Source organism: Triticum urartu, chromosome 7, assembly GCF_003073215.2.
Source record: "Triticum urartu cultivar G1812 chromosome 7, Tu2.1, whole genome shotgun sequence".
In the NCBI taxonomy this organism is placed as follows: Eukaryota; Viridiplantae; Streptophyta; class Magnoliopsida; order Poales; family Poaceae; genus Triticum; species Triticum urartu.
The window spans coordinates 78,093,665-78,102,245 of NC_053028.1; positions in this window are offsets into that span (position 1 = coordinate 78,093,665).

Genomic DNA, 8,581 nt, shown 5'->3' on the forward strand with positions numbered 1-8,581 from the left:
ACGCTCCTCCTCCAATGCGTCCAAACTGTCCTGCCGATCGAGCTCGGCTTCTCTTTCTTCGTACATGCGCACTCGAGGTGAGTCATGAATTATGTCGCAAGGCAAAACTGCCTCTGCGCGTACACCATAAAGAATGGTGTGTATCCGGTGGTGCGATTCGGCGTGGTCCGCAGCCCCCAGAGTACGGAGTCGAGCTCCTCTACCCAGTGCGTGTTAGATTCCTTGAGGGACCGCACTAATCTGGGTTTGATGCCGCTCATGATAAGACCATTTGCACGTTCGACCTGGCCGTTAGTTTGTGGGTGATAGACGGAAGCATAATCGAGCTTGATGCCCATGTTTTTGCACCAGAGTTTTACCTCGTCGGCCGTGAAGTTCGTGCCGTTATCAGTGATGATGCTGTGGGGGACGCCGTAACGGTGTACAACCCCGGATATAAAGTCTATCACCGGTCCGGATTCGGCCGTCTTAACAGGCTTGGCTTCTATCCATTTGGTGAACTTATCCACCATGACCAGTAAGTATTTTTGCTTGTGGGTTCCGCCTTTAAGGGGTCCAACCATGTCAAGCCCCCAGACCGCGAAGGGCCAAGTGATGGGGATAGTTTGGAGGGCGGTGGGTGGCATATGGCTTTGGTTTGCAAAGAGCTGGCAACCGACGCATCGTTGGACTAAGTCCTGGGCGTCTGCCCGGGCCGTCGGCCAATAAAAGCCTGTACGGAAGGCCTTGCTTACAAGGGACCGAGCTGCAGCGTGATGACCGCCGAGTCCGGCATGAATTTCAGCCAGGAGGTTCCGCCCTTCCTCTTCGGAGATGCACCTTTGAAGGACTCCGGTAGTGCTTTTCTTATAAAGCTCTCCCTCGTGGACTTTGTAGGCTTTGGATCGCCGCACTATGCAGCGTGCCTCATTTTGGTCCTCGGGGAGTTCCTGCCTAGTAAGGTAGGCGAGGAATGGTTCTGTCCACGGGGCGATGACGGCCATTATTACGTGGGCTGAAGGTGTTATTTCATTGGCAGAGCCTCCGATTGTGTCAGAATGTTCGGTGTCGGGCAGTGCGGTTGGGTCCGGGCTGTTATTGTTCGGCTCCCCTTCCCATACTACGGATGGCTTGAACAGCCTTTCCAAGAAGATGTTGGGGGGGGACTACATCGCGTTTTGCGCCGATGCGTGCCAGGACATCTGCCGCCTGATTATTTTCCCGGGCTATATGGTGAAATTCAAGCCCTTCGAACCGAGCTGACATTTTTAGGACGGCGTTGCGGTAAGCTGCCATTTTTGGATCCTTGGCATCGAAGTCTCCATTTATTTGGGATATTGCGAGGTTCGAGTCCCCGCGCACCTCTAGGCGTTGAATGCCCATGGATACTGCCATCCGGAGACCATGTAAAAGGGCCTCATATTCGGCTGCATTGTTGGAGTCTGTGTACATAATCTGGAGTACGTATTGAACTGTGTCTCCTGTGGGGGACGTCAAAACGACGCCAGCCCCTAGTCCGGCCAACATCTTGGAGCCGTCGAAATGCATGATCCAATTTGAATATGTGCCGTACTCTTTAGGGAGTTCGGCCTCCGTCCATTCTGCGACGAAGTCGGCCAAAACTTGCGACTTGATGGCTCGCCGTGGCTTATAAGTTATGTCGAACGGGAGGAGCTCAATGGCCCATTTTGCAATCCGGCCCGTTGCGTCACGGTTGTTTATAATATCGTTAAGTGGTACTTCCGAGGCTACTGTTATTGAACACTCTTGAAAGTAGTGTCGTAGCTTCCGGGATGCCATGAATACCACGTACGCAATCTTTTGATAATGCGGGTACCGTGATTTGCAGGAGTGAGGACAGTGGACACATAATAGACCGGCTTTTGAAGGGGGAATTTGTGTCCGTCCGTTTCTCGTTCGACGACGAGCACTGCGCTTACAACCTGATGTGTTGCTGCAATGTACAATAGCATTAATGTTTGGCGCGGCCAGGACTGGGTTTGTTGCCAATATGGCTTTTATTTCGTCGAGTCCGGCCGTGGCTGCATCCGTCCATTCGAAGTGTTCGGTGCGCCGAAGGAGGCGGTAAAGGGGTAGGGCCTTTTCTCCCAAGCGGGAGATAAAGCGGCTTAGAGCCGCCACGCATCCGGTTAACTTTTGTATTTGTTTGAGGTCCTTTGGGATATCCAATTGTGACAGAGCTCGGATCTTGGCTGGATTTGCTTCAATTCCTCTACCGGATACAATGAAGCCCAAGAGCTTTCCGGCTGGAACGCCGAAAACGCATTTTTCCGGGTTGAGCTTGATGTCGTATGTTCGGAGGTTATCAAATGTGAGCCTCAAGTCGTCTACTAGAGATTCGACATGTCTTGTTTTGACGACCACATCATCTACATATGCCTCCACTGTTTTGCCGATCTGGCTTGCCAGACATGTCTGAATCATGCGCTGATATGTTGCGCCGGTTTGAGCCCGAAGGGCATCGTGTTGAAGCAGAATGGGCCGTATGGTGTGATAAATGCCGTTGCGGCTTGGTCTGGTTCGCCATCTTGATTTGATGGTAGCCGGAGTATGCGTCGAGGAAACACAATGAATCGTGTCCTGCGGTAGCATCGATAATTTGATCGATGCGGGGGAGGGGAAGGATCCTTTGGGAAGCCTTGTTAAGGTTCTTTAAAATCAACACATGCGGCCAGGATTTGTCCTTCTTTGGGTACCATCACCAGGTTTTGCTAGCCAGTCGGATTTTTATATCTGTGATGAAATCCACGCCTCAATAGCTTGCTAGCCTCTCTCCCATGGCCTGTCTCTTAGGTTCGAAAAAAACGCCGAAGAGCTTGTTTGACAGGTTTGAATCCTTTTAGATATTTAGCTGTGCTCGGCCAGCCTGCGTGGATTCCTGGCATGTCTGAATGGTGCCAGGCGAAAATGTCCCAAGTTCTCTCGTAGGAACTCTCGCAGTGCGACGTCTACATCAGGGTTTAATTGTGCCCCGATGGAAGCTATTTTATTGGGGTCCGTTGGATGGACCTGGAATTTGACTATTTCGTCCGCCGGTTTAAAGGAGGTGGACTTGGATCTTTTGTCGAGTACCACATCGTCCCTATTCACCGTGGAGCGCAGCGCAGTCAGTTCCTCAGCCGCTAGGGCTTCGGATAGTGCCTCGAGGGCCAGTGCGGCTGTCTTGTTTTCGGCGCGGAGTGCTATGTCCGGATCACTAGCGAGAGTGATGATCCCGTTAGGCCCGGGCATCTTGAGCTTCATTTACCCATAATGGGGTATTGCTTGGAAGATTGTAAACGCTTCCCGTCCTAGCAGAGCGTGATAACCGCTGCTGAATGGAGCCACATGGAACGTGACCTCTTCGGACCTGTAATTATCCGGCGTGCCGAACACCACATCTAGTGTGATTTTTCCTATACAGCGCACTTCCCGACTGGGGATTATTCCTCTAAAGGTTGTGCTGCTTCGCTCAATGCGGTTCCAGTCTATTTCCATTTTTTGAAGGGTTTCCTCATAAATGAGGTTCAATCCGCTGCCGCCGTCCATGAGTACCTTGGTAAGACGAAAGTCGTCCACTATTGGACTGAGGACCAATTTGGCTGGTGCTCGGGCTGTTCGGAATTTAGGTTCATCACTGGCGTTAAAGGTAATAGCCGTGTCACTCCATGGGTTTATTGTTGCTACTTGGTAGACTTCGGCAAGGCTGCGGAGTGTCCTTTTTCGCATATTATTTGATGCGAAAGTCTCGAAGACTGTTAATACCTATTGGTGTCTCTGGGGTGGCTGGCCTCCGGAATTAGGAGATCTTCGCCAATTTTGGCCACCTGCCGGAGTATCCAAACATGCTCTAAGGCTGTGAGTTGGTGTGGCGTCCTCTGTACTGTGAATTTTACAGGGTCCATTAAGCCATCCTTCCAGTACGGTTCCATGCCCTGTAGAGGGTTTTTGCTTTTTGGTGTTTGACCCGGGTGTCTGGCGATGATGCACCCTTGTTTCGGACTGGGCTTGCATTAAGGGCCGGATTGTCCCAAAATTTTGTTTTGGTTTTCCAGGCGCTTTCCATCGCACAGTACTTTCGTACTATGGACGCTCAAGTCAGCGAAGCGTGTAATATCACGGCGACTTATGGCGTTGAGGATTCCCTTGTCCGTGCAATTATTGCAGAAGATTGAGATTGCGTCTTCCTCGCGGCAGTCCCTTATCCTGTTCCTAACCAGGAGGAATCTGGCCCAGTAATGATGTACTGTTTTCTTCGGGCTCTTGCCTGATTTGGGGATAGATCGCTTATGTTCGGGTGGGTGGGTGGAATTAAATCTGAAGCCTCACCCCATGTGAGGCTCGGAGGCTGAGGAATTTCCGAACTCAAAAATTTGGATTCCCGGATGTTGTCCAATGAATCCAGCTCGTCGCCTGACTCTAAGTTCAGGTCTTGAGTGATATCCTCCCCTCCGCGGGTATCCGGCTTGGAGGGATCGGGAATCTGGACGTAGCAAGTCTTTAAGATAGATGAAGGGTCGCCGCGCTGTCCCTCTACCACGGCAACGTGATGGGTGACTTGGGGAGAGTTAATCTCTCTCAGATCGGGCTTAGGCCCAATCTGGTCATAATCCGTAGCGACTCCCAGGGCGGCGATGCGATCCAAGAGCTCGTTTATGGAGAAGAGCTCCATTGGATCTAACTGCTCGACGTGTTCCGAGCTGACATGAAGATTGTTTTCGATGGCTCGAGAGGTCATCGCCGGCGCAGAAGCCGAATAGGCGGTCATGAGAAAATCTCTCTCTTTCCGGAGGGTTTGGCCGACAGCCAAAGCTCCCTTAGCAACGGTGCCGTCTTTAAAGACGGGGCGAGGCATCCTTCCTGATGGCGACGACACAGAGGAACTCTCAATGAAAGCACCAATGTCGGTGTCAAAACCGGCGGATCTCGGGTAGGGGGTCCCGAACTGTGCGTCTAGGCCGGATGGTAACAGGAGGCAAGGGACACGAAGTTTTACCCAGGTTCGGGCCCTCTCGATGGAGGTAAAACCCTACGTCCTGCTTGATTAATATTGATGATATGGGTAGTACAAGAGTAGATCTACCACGAGATCGAGGAGGCTAAACCCTAGAAGCTAGCCTATGGTATGATTGTTGTAGTGTATGTTGTCCTACGGACTAAAACCCTCCGGTTTATATAGACACCGGAGAGGGTTAGGGTTACACAGAGTCGGTTACAATGGTAGGAGATCTACATATCCGTATCGCCAAGCTTGCCTTCCACGCCAAGGAAAGTCCCTTCCGGACACGGGACGAAGTCTTCAATCTTGTATCTTCATAGTCACAGTCCGGCCAAAGGTATAGTCCGTGTCCGGACACCCCCTAATCCAGACTCCCTCGAGGTACCATAATCACTTGACTCAGCTGGGAGTTAATCTTCCGGTTGATAGTGTCATTGACAGAGTTCTACAATCACTGCCACCAAGCTACAAGAGCTTCGTGATGAACTATAATATGCAAGGGATGGATAAGACAATTCCCGAGCTCTTCGCAATGCTAAAGGCTGCGGAGGTAGAAATCAAGAAGGAGCATCAAGTGTTGATGGTCATAAGACCACAGTTTCAAGAAAAAGGGCAAAGGGAAGAAGAAGGGGAACTTCAAGAAGAACAGCAAGCAAGTTGCTGCTCAGGAGAAGAAACCCAAGTCTGGACCTAAGCCTGAAACTGAGTGCTTCTACTGCAAGCAGACTGGTCACTGGAAGCGGAACTGCCCCAAGTATTTGGCGGATAAGAAGGATGGCAAGGTGAACAAAGGTATATGTGATATACATGTTATTGATGTGTACCTTACTAGAGCTCGCAGTAGCACCTGGGTATTTGATACTGGTTCTGTTGCTAATATTTGCAACTCGAAACAGGGACTACGGATTAAGCGAACACTGGCAAAGGACGAGGTGACGATGCGCGTGGGAAATGGTTCCAAAGTCGATGTGATTGCGGTCGGCACGCTACCTCTACATCTACCTTCGGGATAGTATTAGACCTAAATAATTGTTATTTGGTGCCAGCGTTGAGCATGAACATTATATCTGGATCTTGTTTGATGCGAGACGGTTATTCATTTAAATCAGAGAATAATGGTTGTTCTATTTATATGAGTAATATCTTTTATGGTCATGCACCCTTGAAGAGTGGTCTATTTTTGATGAATCTCGATAGTAGTGATACACATATTCATAATGTTGAAGCCAAAAGATGCAGAGTTGATAATGATAGTGCAACTTATTTGTGGCACTGTCGTTTAGGTCATATCGGTGTAAAGCGCATGAAGAAACTCCATACTGATGGACTTTTGGAACCACTTGATTATGAATCACTTGGTACTTGCGAACCGTGCCTCATGGGCAAGATGACTAAAACACCGTTCTCCGGTACTATGGAGAGAGCAACAGATTTGTTGGAAATCATACATACAGATGTATGTGGTCCGATGAATATTGAGGCTCGTGGCGGATATCGTTATTTTCTCACCTTCACAGATGACTTAAGCAGATATGGGTATATCTACTTAATGAAACATAAGTCTGAAACATTTGAAAAGTTCAAAGAATTTTAGAGTGAAGTTGAAAATCATCGTAACAAGAAAATAAAGTTTCTACGATCTGATCGTGGAGGAGAATATTTGAGTTACGAGTTTGGTGTACATTTGAAACAATGCGAATAGTTTCGCAACTCACGCCACCCGGAACACCACAGCGTAATGGTGTGTCCGAACGTCGTAATCGTACTTTACTAGATATGGTGCGATCTATGATGTCTCTTACTGATTTACCGCTATCATTTTGGGGTTATGCTTTAGAGACGGCCGCATTCATGTTAAATAGGGCACCATCAAAATCCGTTGAGACGACGCCTTATGAACTTGGGTTTGGCAAGAAACCAAAGTTGTCGTTTCTGAAAGTTTGGGGCTGCGATGCTTATGTGAAAAAGCTTCAACCTGATAAGCTCGAACCCAAATCGGAGAAATGTGTCTTCATAGGATACCCAAAGGAGACTGTTGGGTACACCTTCTATCACAGATCCGAAGGCAAGACATTCGTTGCTAAGAATGGATCCTTTCTAGAGAAGGAGTTTCTCTCGAAAGAAGTGAGTGGGAGGAAAGTGGAACTTGATGAGGTAACTATACCTGCTCCTCTATTGGAAAGTAGTTCATCACAGAAAGTTTCTGTGACGCCTACACCAATTAGTGAGGAAGTTAATGATGATGATCATGGAACTTCAGATCAAGTTACTACTGAACCTCGTAGATCAACCAGAGTAAGATCCGCACCAGAGTGGTACGGTAATCCTGTTCTGGAAGTCATGCCTACTAGATCATGATGAACCTACGAACTATGAAGAAGCGATGGTGAGCCCAGATTCCGCAAAATGGCTTGAGCCATGAAATCTGAGATGGGATCCATGTATGAGAACAAAGTGTGGACTTTGGTTGACTTGCCCGATGATCGGCAAGCAATTGAGAATAAATGGATCTTCAAGAAGAAGACTGACGCTGACGGTAATGTTACTGTCTACAAAGCTCGACTTGTTGCAAAAGGTTTTCGACAAGTTCAAGGGATTGACTACGATGAGACCTTCTCACCCGTAGCGATGCTTAAGTCTGTCCGAATCATGTTAGCAATTGCCGCATTTTATGATTATGAAATTTGGCAGAATGGATGTCAAAACTGCATTCCTGAATGGATTTCTGGAAGAAGAGTTGTATATGATGCAACCAGAAGGTTTTGTCGATCCAAAGGGAGCTAACAAAGTGTGCAAGCTCCAGCGATCCATTTATGGACTGGTGCAAGCCTCTCGGAGTTGGAATAAACGCTTTGATAGTGTGATCAAAGCATTTGGTTTTATACAGACTTTCGGAGAAGCCTGTATTTACAAGAAAGTGAGTGGGAGCTCTGTAGCATTTCTGATATTATATGTGGATGACATATTAATTGGAAATGATATAGAATTTCTGGATAGCATAAAGGGATACTTGAATAAGAGTTTTTCAATGAAAGACCTCGGTGAAGCTGCTTACATATTAGGCATTAAGATCTATAGAGATAGATCAAGACACTTAATTGGACTTTCACAAAGCACATACCTTGACAAAGTTTTTGAAGAAGTTCAAAATGGATCAAGCAAAGAAAGGGTTCTTGCCTGTGTTACAAGGTGTGAAGTTGAGTAAGACTCAATGCCCGACCACTGCAGAAGATAGAGAGAAAATGAAAGATGTTCCCTATGCTTCAGCCATAGGCTCTATCATGTATGCAATGCTGTGTACCAGACCTGATGTGTGCCTTGCTATAAGTCTAGCAGGGAGGTACCAAAGTAATCCAGGAGTGGATCACTGGACAGCGGTCAAGAACATCCTGAAATACCTGAAAAGGACTAAGGATATGTTTCTTATATGGAGGTGACAAAGAGCTCATCGTAAATGGTTACGTTGATGCAAGCTTTGACACTGATCCGGACGATTCTAAATCACAAACCGGATACGTGTTTACATTGAACGGTGGAGCTGTCAGTTGGTGCAGTTCTAAACAAAGCATTGTGGCGGGATCTACATGTGAAGCGGAGTACATA